This window comes from Lepidochelys kempii, chromosome 15 (assembly GCF_965140285.1).
Source record: "Lepidochelys kempii isolate rLepKem1 chromosome 15, rLepKem1.hap1, whole genome shotgun sequence".
Classification (NCBI taxonomy): Eukaryota; Metazoa; Chordata; order Testudines; family Cheloniidae; genus Lepidochelys; species Lepidochelys kempii.
The window spans coordinates 2,066,212-2,077,015 of NC_136394.1; positions in this window are offsets into that span (position 1 = coordinate 2,066,212).

The following is a 10,804-nucleotide window of genomic DNA, read 5'->3' on the forward strand; positions in this document are numbered from 1 at the left end:
GCTCACGAAAGCTCATGCTCAAATAAATTGGTTAGTCTCTAAGATGCCACAAGTCCTCCTTATCTAGCAGCTGCTGCCCTCTCCTGGCCTGACACCATGGTACTGGGTGCTGGGAAGGTTCGATATACAGGGTGGTGCATCCTGGTGGCTTTGGTGGGAGCAGAGGGCATGTAACAGCAGGCAGGATTAAGTCCTTGGTTCAGAAACTGCAGATGAAGCAGAGTCCTTCTCCCCATTCTGTTATCCCTGTGACTAACTGGAGTTTAGCGAACACTAGAAGCCATCTTCCAGAGCGGCGTTGGCTCAGCTGGCGTGAAAAGTACATGCTGGGCTGTGCCAACAGATCTGCACCTTGTCTGCTCTGGCAAAAATAGTACATGCAGTACTCCAGCAGCGGGAGCAGTTGCCGTGTAGCCAGGACTTCTGCTGCCCTGGGGGCTAGTGCTGTTCAGAGCCAAGACTAAGAGCCCGAGCCCTTTCCACGCTACGACTTCTGCTGAGCTGCAGTGGGTGTGAAGGGAGGGGCCCTTTGTCTCCGCACATGCACAGGCCCAAGGAGCAGATTCAGGAGGTGAGGTGCCCGTTTTAATCACTTTTCTTACGCCTTAAGGCCCGATCTCGCAATCCAATCCATGCACCAATGCAGAATGCCCTTGACTTCAATGGGCCTCCCTGCTAAATGCAATCTGATTGGAGGACTGGGCCCATAGCGTTTAGAAAGGAGCCATGTCTCTTTCTTGAAGACTTACTTTCTTCCTTGTGTGTGCAGCCCTCAGTCATAGGGGTGTTTGTACCTATCCCCAGTGTGGAGGAGAGAGAGAGAGAGAGAGAGAGGATAGCCTGAATGAGTGGAGAGGTGGTCATCATTCTACATGGGCCTTTCTGACAGAGGTCAATTCCTCCTGTGCATTATTTATCTTACTTATGACTAATGGCTATGTGGCAAAAAACAAAAAAGATCTGTTTTGTGTGTGAAGCATTTTCCTTGCGGGAACTTGTGTATGTCTGATCGCAAATGTAACTAAATATTTCATATGCTAGCCCTGGTCTCTCTCCTTGTGTGGAGTACAATGCAGCCTGATGTGGGATGGGATCTTTGAGTGGGCGCCTTTTCCGACTTGCTCTACAGCCATCGTATGTAAAGCAGGCTGTAAAGTCCAACTTGCCCCCTTCCAGGGGGTTGCTGATTTTTGTTAGTAAAGCCATTGTCAAGGCTAAACCCCCCCCCCTGTCGCTCCGAGCCCAGAAGATGGGGGCCCGCAAGGATATTAAAAATTAATATTGGCCACTTCGGGCTTGTATTAAACTCCCAAGGTTAGAGCTCCTCTCTGACCCTAGCTTGGTAAACGCTGCCACCACCCAAGTACAAAAAAACCCCCTTGGACCCAGGAAGGCGCTCTTGGGAATTCCTCTCTGTGGGGCACCCTCAAGCCCTTTCACACTCACACACACACACACCCCGCCCTCCCGGGGGAGAGCTGAGAAAGGAAATTAGCTGTTGCTACCATCAACAACATGCACAAACCTTTTAGGACACCCAAAATCCAATCCCATTATTAAAAAAGGTAAATTTTATTAAAAACAAAAAGGAAGAAAATACATCTGAAACCTAGACTTTTGCTAGATTTCAAAAGAGCAATTCCAAAAATCAAGCACCCCAACTAGCTTTCTTGGGGGTCCAGCTTAAAGGTTACAAGCAAACAAAAGCATCTGGGGTTAGCACAGAGGAGTCCACAAGCCTTAAAAAATAACAGAAATAAACCTGATCGCGTCTATTTAAACATGCCCTGTCCAATGATTTGTTCTAGGTATGGAAGATGAATTTTTATACCTGGTTCAAGCCTTACATGGTATTCCTGCTAATAGCATTGCTGCTCTGTGTGAGAACAACAGACAAAGGAAAAGTTTCTTTCCCAATTTTAAAAAGTTATACCTTCCCATTGGCTCTTTTGGTCAGCTGCCCACTTTTTTTTTTTAACCTGCAGGACTTCTTAACCCTTTACAGGTAAAGCAAGTAGAGAACAGCTACCAAGAGGGATTTTACAGCTAACTGGCTGGCTGTCCATCAAAGGGAGCTACCCCGCCCCCACCTTCATTTATCACAGCCATAATATCTGCTCAGACTTTCTTCCTAGGCTTGTCTGCTCCTAGGGTTCTTCTCTCAGGACTGCCCAGCCCACACCCTAGGTCCTTCGTCCCCAAGAGAGCCACTCCCACCTCTCTCATGTCCAAGTGGGGTAATGAGACACTTGCCTCGGAGAGTCAACAGAAACTACTTCATTTTTTCTCAGCAGAATGAGCACCTGCTGGCTTGTTCAAGGTACAAACTATCCCAGAGCATGCTCAGAAACATGTATGATGGTGATGAGTACCTGGTGTCAGTTACAGACAGCGCTGTTGTATAGTCATTGTATGGATACTCTATAGCATAAGGCCATTTAAACAAAGGATTGAGAGGAACAGGGAAGAGAAGATCCGTAGACATGAGAAGGAAGAATGATAGAGGGAGACGTTTTTAGATGGCAGAGGCTATGAAGGGGGGGTTGTACCATCAACGATGAGGTTACAGGGGACAAGAGAAGATGGAAAAAGCACCAAGTACCCCTGTCCTAATAAGATGGCTAATGCTGCCTTGATGACCTTTGGGTGCTGAGCAGAGGATGGCACTATGTAGAGAAGGTTTCAGAGTAACAGCCGTGTTAGTCTGTATTCGCAAAAAGAAAAGGAGGACTTGTGGCACCTTAGAGACTAACCAATTTATTAGAGCATAAGCTTTCGTGAGCTACAGCTCACTTCCTCAGATGCATATCGTGGAAACTGCAGCAGGCTTTATATATACACAGAGAATATGAAACAATACCTATTCCCACCCCACTGTCCTGCTGGTAATAGCTCATCCAAACTGACCACTCTTCAAGTTAAAATCCAAGTTAAACCAGAACATCTGGGGGGGGGGGTAGGAAAAAACAAGAGGAAACAGGCTACCTTGCATAATGACTTAGCCACTCCAAGTCTCTATTTAAGCCTAAATTAATAGTATCCAATTTGCAAATGAATTCCAATTCAGCAGTTTCTCGCTGGAGTCTGGATTTGAAGTTTTTTTGTTTTAAGATAGCGACCTTCATGTCTGTGATCGCGTGACCAGAGAGATTGAAGTGTTCTCCGACTGGTTTATGAATGTTATAATTCTTGACATCTGATTTGTGTCCATTTATTCTTTTACGTAGAGACTGTCCAGTTTGACCAATGTACATGGCAGAGGGGCATTGCTGGCACATGATGGCATATATCACATTGGTGGATGTGCAGGTGAACGAGCCTCTGATAGTGTGGCTGATGTTATTAGGCCCTGTGATGGTGTCCCCTGAATAGATATGTGGGCACAGTTGGCAACGGGCTTTGTTGCAAGGATAAGTTCCTGGGTTAGTGGTTCTGTTGTGTGGTATGTGGTTGTTGGTGAGTATTTGCTTCAGGTTGCGGGGCTGTCTGTAGGCAAGGACTGGCCTGTCTCCCAAGATTTGTGAGAGTGTTGGGTCATCCTTTAGGATAGGTTGTAGATCCTTAATAATGCGTTGGAGGGGTTTTAGTTGGGGGCTGAAGGTGACGGCTAGTGGCGTTCTGTTATTTTCTTTGTTAGGCCTGTCCTGTAGTAGGTAACTTCTGGGAACTCTTCTGGCTCTATCAATCTGTTTCTTTACTTCTGCAGGTGGGTATTGTAGTTGTAAGAAAGCTTGACAGAGATCTTGTAGGTGTTTGTCTCTGTCTGAGGGGTTGGAGCAAATGCGGTTGTATCGCAGAGCTTGGCTGTAGACGATGGATCGTGTGGTGTGGTCAGGGTGAAAGCTGGAGGCATGCAGGTAGGAATAGCGGTCAGTAGGTTTCCGGTATAGGGTGGTGTTTATGTGACCATTGTTTATTAGCACTGTAGTGTCCAGGAAGTGGATCTCTTGTGTGGACTGGACCAGGCTGAGGTTGGTGGTGGGATGGAAATTGTTGAAATCATGGTGGAATTCCTCAAGGGAATTCCTCAAGGGAATTCCTCAAGCTTTCTTACAACTACAATACCCACCTGCAGAAGTAAAGAAACAGATTGATAGAGCCAGAAGAGTTCCCAGAAGTTACCTACTACAGGACAGGCCTAACAAAGAAAATAACAGAACGCCACTAGCCGTCACCTTCAGCCCCCAACTAAAACCCCTCCAACGCATTATTAAGGATCTACAACCTATCCTAAAGGATGACCCAACACTCTCACAAATCTTGGGAGACAGGCCAGTCCTTGCCTACAGACAGCCCCGCAACCTGAAGCAAATACTCACCAACAACCACATACCACACAACAGAACCACTAACCCAGGAACTTATCCTTGCAACAAAGCCCGTTGCCAACTGTGCCCACATATCTATTCAGGGGACACCATCACAGGGCCTAATAACATCAGCCACACTATCAGAGGCTCGTTCACCTGCACATCCACCAATGTGATATATGCCATCATGTGCCAGCAATGCCCCTCTGCCATGTACATTGGTCAAACTGGACAGTCTCTACGTAAAAGAATAAATGGACACAAATCAGATGTCAAGAATTATAACATTCATAAACCAGTCGGAGAACACTTCAATCTCTCTGGTCACGCGATCACAGACATGAAGGTCGCTATCTTAAAACAAAAAAACTTCAAATCCAGACTCCAGCGAGAAACTGCTGAATTGGAATTCATTTGCAAATTGGATACTATTAATTTAGGCTTAAATAGAGACTTGGAGTGGCTAAGTCATTATGCAAGGTAGCCTGTTTCCTCTTGTTTTTTCCTACCCCCCCCCCAGATGTTCTGGTTTAACTTGGATTTTAACTTGAAGAGTGGTCAGTTTGGATGAGCTATTACCAGCAGGAGAGTGAGTTTGTGTGTGTATGGGGGTGGGGGGGATGTGAGAACCTGGATTTATGCAGGAAATAGCCCAGCTTGATTGTCATGCACATTGTGTAAAGAGTTGTCACTTTGGATGGGCTATCACCAGCAGGAGAGTGAATTTGTGTGGGGGGGTGGAGGGTGAGAAAACCTGGATTTGTGCTGGAAATCACTTTAGATAAGCTATTACCAGCAGGACAGTGGGGTGGGAATAGGTATTGTTTCATATTCTCTGTGTATATATAAAGCCTGCTGCAGTTTCCACGATATGCATCTGAGGAAGTGAGCTGTAGCTCACGAAAGCTTATGCTCTAATAAATTGGTTAGTCTCTAAGGTGCCACACGTCCTCCTTTTCTTTTTACTATGTAGAGAAAGGATCTCAGCACAGCTCCGCTTTGAGAGTTATGTTCTCTTAGGGTGAGAGTCAATCAACCCCTTTATGTGAGGCTGTAGAGAAATCCATTGAGGTTCAAAGACAGAGCCAAATGTGCATGAGTGTGACAGATATATGGGACATGTCATATCAATGATAATATGTAGGGTGACTGTCTGCATATCCAGTACATGCTTCTTCATGTTCCTTATGCACCTCCCCTTTTCCATCCAAGGCTCTCAAGGAGTCTTACTTATGTTAATGAATGAAGCCTGGAAGGCATTATCCCCATTTTACTGAGGGGGAAACCAAGGCACAGAGAGGGGAAATGTTGTGTGCAGTGTGTCAGCAGCAGAGTCAAAAATAGAAGCCGGATCATGTGCTTCCCTGCCCTATGCTTTACCCAGGTCACTGGCCTCCTGCCCTGGTGATCTTTCCCCTCCCTAACCAACCTAAGGCCCCATTTGTCTTGTCAAAACTATTCTGCTAGGGGACTTCTTTACAAGCCAGTAACCCCTTGCCATGATTAGTGTTGTAGAGCAGCCAGGACAGCAGCATGCTTTAGCTGTGGCAATGGGACCGTGGTTAAAACCCATTTTGGTCCTGTCTATGCTGTGAGAGTGAGCTGTGTTAGAACTGCCCTGGGGATCATAGAAGAATCACAGAAGATTAGGGTTGGAAGAGACCTCAGGAGGTCATCTAGTCCAACCCCTGCGCAAAGCAGGACCAACACCAACTAAATCATCCCAGCCAAGGCTTTGTCAAGCCAGGCCTTAAAAACCTCTAAGGAAGGAGATTCCACCACCTCCCTAGGTAAGCCATTCCAGTGTTTCACCACCCTCCTCATGAAACAGTTTTTCCTAATAACCAACCTAGACCTCCCCCACTGCAACTTGAGACCATTGCTCCTTGTTCTGTCATCTGCCACCACAGAGAACAACCTAGCTCCATCCTCTTTGGAACCCCCCTTCAGGTAGCTGAAAGCAGCTATCAAATCCCCCCTTACTCTTCTCTTCTGCAGACTAAATAACCCGAGTTCTCTCAGCCTCTCCTCAGAAGTCATGTGTCCCAGCCCCCTAATCATTTTTGTTGCCCTCCACTGGACTCTCAAAAAATTGTCCACATCCCTTCTGTAGTGGGGGGCCCAAAACCAGATGTGGCCTCACCAGTGCCAGATAGAGGGGAATAATCCCTTCCCTCGATCCGTTGGCAATGCTCCTACTAATGCAGCCCAATATGCCGTTTGCCTTCTTGGCAACAAGGGCACACTGCTGACTCATATCAAGCTTCTCATCCACTGTAATCTCATCCACTTGTAAGCAGGTTCCCATGGTGCTGGTGGGGCAGGAGCATAGGGGCTATCTCTGCCTCTGGGGAGGAGGAAGCAGTTACTGTATTGTGGCCTGGTTCTCAACCTGCAGCCGCATGCGGCCCAATTAGCACACAGCGGCAGCCCAGCTGTGTGCTAAGAAAAATATCAAAATTTGCCACTCAGGTCTGGCAGGAGGTGGGGCTGGCTGATGGGGAGACAGCATCAGGCAGTGAGTGCTCCTGCCAGCAGCGGTCCAGTGAGTGGATCTGTCATAAACATACAGCTAAGGGTAGCATTAAATCCCTCCTTTACCTGTAAGGGGTTAAAAGCTCAAATAACCTGGTTGCACCTGACCAAAAGAACCAATAAAGGAAGATCTTTTTACATCTGTGGGGGGTGGTTTTGTTTGTGCTCTCTAGGGACCAGGCAGGAAAAAAAACCTCTCCTAAAACCTTACCTGAAATAAGCATCTAAAATTACAAAAATTGTAAGTAAAGCAAGGAAATGCATTAGATTATCTTTTGTTTTAGCTTGTGAATTTTCCCTATGCAAAGAGGGAGGTTTATTCCTGTTTTCTGTAACTTTGAAGTTTTGCCTAGAGGGGAATCCTCTGTGTTTTAAATCTTATTACCCTGTAAAATTACCTTCCATCCTTATTTTACAGAGGTGCTTCTTTTACTTTTTCTTTATAATAAAGTTCTGCTTTTAAGACCCTAATTGGTTTTTAGTGCCCTAAAAACCCAAGAGTCTGGTTTGTGCTCACCTTTTTACCTATTTGGTTGGTATATTATTCTCAAGCCTCCCCAGGAAAGGGGGTGAAGGGGCTTGGGGGGATATTTTGGGGAAACAGGAACTCCAAGTGGTCCTTTTCCTGAATCTTTGTCTAACTCACTTGGTGGTGGCAGAAATACCATCCAAGGACCAGGAAGAATTTGTGCCTTGGGGAAGTTTTTAACCTAAGCTGGTAGAAATAAGCTTAGGGGGTCTTTCATGCAGGTCCCCACATCTGTACCCCAGAGTTCAGAGTGGGGAGGGAACCCTGACAGGATCTCTGGAGAGGGTTGTGGGTGGGCTCTGTGCAGTGAGGGGCTGGGCTGGGGGGTGCTGGGCAGCAAAGGTGAAGGAACTATGGGGTTTGCAGCCCACAACATTTTGGCACCTGAGGTGCGGAGCTCAAATGATGTCCCCTCGCTTGAGCCAAAACTTTGAAAGGTCTCAATTCTGCTTTCTTCCTGTTCTACTCCTCTCATGGTGCTGCTCTATTCCTACCCCGATAAAGGAGAATTAACAACTTAAAATGCCTTGTTCAAAAATTTTAAGTAACACTTAACTTTCAAACACCTGAACAGCAAATGGAACTTTTCTTTTCTGCCTAGTAAACACTGGCATTTTTATCTGTTTGAATAATCAAAGTGGTGCTTTCCGTGCCTTCTTGGTTGCAAAGATTTGCACTGCTTCAGAAGGTCCACAGGCTGGGCCAGTTCATGCTCTGTTGAGATGGTTGCAAGGCCGACCAGCCTCTCCTGTGTCATTGTGGAGCGTAGATGTGTTTTTATTAACTTCAGCTTGGAGAAGCTGCGTTCTCCACTGGCAACTGTTACAGGAAGTGTTAGATGTATGCGCAGAGCAACAAAAGCATTTGGAAAGAGGGTGGTCATCTTATTTTTGCACATATATTCCAGAACAGCCTTTGGAGTTGATCCTGCTGAAATGTATCTTGAAAGGGCTTTCAGTTCATCACCTAACTCACTCGCATCAATATTGTGCATGTCATCAGGTGTCATCAACACTGTCTCTAGTGCTCTACATTGCTGGTGTAGGTCTTCTTCAGGTATAGTGAGGAGTTTTGGAATATCATGCAACATCCCAAATATACTGCTGTGTTCCTTGAGCTGCATGAAACGTTCTTCAACTGACTGTATTGCACAATCTAGCACCTGGTTAAAAAATTCAACTTTGAATTGTTGTTTGGAGTCTCTTAGGGGATTATCCCATGCCTCATAATCAAAATGTCTTCTTCGGTGACTCTTGTATTCTTGAATGGGTGGGAAAATAGCTTCAGTGTGAAGTTCTTCTGCCAACTTCTATGCACTCTTCAGAACATCTTGAAATCCCGCATCTGACCAGTAAGATTGTAGGTATGACTTTGCTTTGTCCAGTTATTCCATTGCTCCAGATATATCAAGGTCAACACCTTGGAGTCTCTTGCTTACAACATTTATTTCAACCAGTATGTCATGCCACAACGCTAAGCCACACAGAAATTTGAAGTTATGTATGTTTCTGGTGATTCCATTTCCCTTTGCCACTGTTCTCCCACGAACAGTTCCTGTCATAGCATTACCTCTATTATGGCAACTATGGCATCATCTGGCTTCCCAATTTGGTGTTTGATAGGCTTTATCGCCTCCACTCAACTTTCCCATCATGTGGGACTCAGTGGTTTCAGTGTCAGAGAGGATGTTCCCAGATGTTGCTTCAAAATTTGCCATCGATGAGTTGATGCAGAGAAAAATACATAGATGCTTTGAATTACATTAAAAAATTCAGCAGACGCTCACTAGAAGCTGATGGTGCATCACTGACTACCAAGCTCAATGAATGAGAACCTACATGGGAGAAAAAAAGCTCGAGGGTTTAAAATCCGTGTCTGCACTCCTCTGTTCTTTCCTCTCATGTTGGCACAATTATCATAGCCCTGACCTCTCATGTTAGCTATTGTAATTCCTGTATCTTCCAGCTTTTTAAGAAGCACATTTGTCATATCAGCTTCTGTAGTACGATCAATGTCAATAAATTCTAGAAAATGCTCTCTGACAGTCACCATTGCAGGGACATTTTCACTAGGTTCTGTTGTTGTTACAAAAAGGAGCATTAAAGTCATTTGTTCCATATGGCTGATGTCAGGTGTGCAGTCCAGAATAACAGAGTAATCTCTTGCTGACTTCAGATTTGCCACAATCTTCTGTTTGACTTTTGTTGCCAGTAACTGTATGATCTCATTTTGAATTGTTTTTCCAAGGCACTGGTGTGTGTACATTTCTTGGGTGGTGACTCTTCTTAGATGCTCCTGGAGTACAGCATCAAACTCAGCCATCAGCTCCACAATCTTAAGGAAGTTTCCATTGTTTGGCACATACAGCTGATCTGAAGGGCCACGCAGTGCTAGGTTTTGGGTAGCAAGCATTCTCACAATGCAATGAGCCTTTTCAGAACATTTTGCCAGTAAAGATACTCTGATGCAATCTTTTTTGATGCTGATCATCTATGGTGGCTTTTAACCTTAGTCTCATCTCAAGCTCTTTCCACCTATGGAATGCTCTCTGGTGATTTGCTGCCTTCTCATGGCATGCCAGATTTCTAGCCAGATTCTTCCAGTCCTTTGTTCCTGTAGAACCCAATGTGGCTGGAACATTAGACTGGAAGAATTTGCAACAAAAACAGTATGCAACATTCTGGGTTTTTGAGTACATAAGCCATGGCCTCTCCACTTTGTCACCACTGGGGATTTCACGCCAGTAATGTGTTGGATGGAAACTTCTATTTTCATTGTCTTTGGGGAACATGAAGTTTTTCACTTACTGTGGCCCATGCAGTACAAGCAAGTCCCTCAGGCTACTGCTCAAGTGGATCCACAGTCCTGGATCCTCTAGACTTAAGGAACTAAACTCAGCAGCAGCTGTTTCTTGCGCCTCCACCACACTCTTCTCTGATCTATCCTTTTCTTCGGGAATGTGCATGGCCACATCCATTTGAGATGGAGATACAGATGCTGCAGTACCTGCACTCTGACTAACTGGAAGATCATAGAATCATAGAATATCAAGGTTGGAAGGGACCTCAGGAGGTCATCTAGTCCAACCCCTGCTCAAAGCAGGACCAATCCCCAATTTTTGCCCCAAATCCCTAAATGGCCCCCTCAAGGATTGAACTCACAACCCTGGGTTTAGCAGGCCAATGCTCAAACCACCGAGCTATCCCTCCCCCCCCCAAGGCATCTCCTCACCACTCACATCTTCACTGGGGCCGGAAGGCTCACCGTGAACATTTGAGTCTATGTATCTCAGGAGAGCTCCTTCCTGCTTAGATAGAAAAGCTTCCTTTGCTTGCTTGCTTTTACTGAATGCTGCCCCAGAGGGGCGTTTTCTTCTTTCACTCATGACTGCTGTTCTGAGCCAGCGATAGTGGCTCCCAGCACTCAGTTG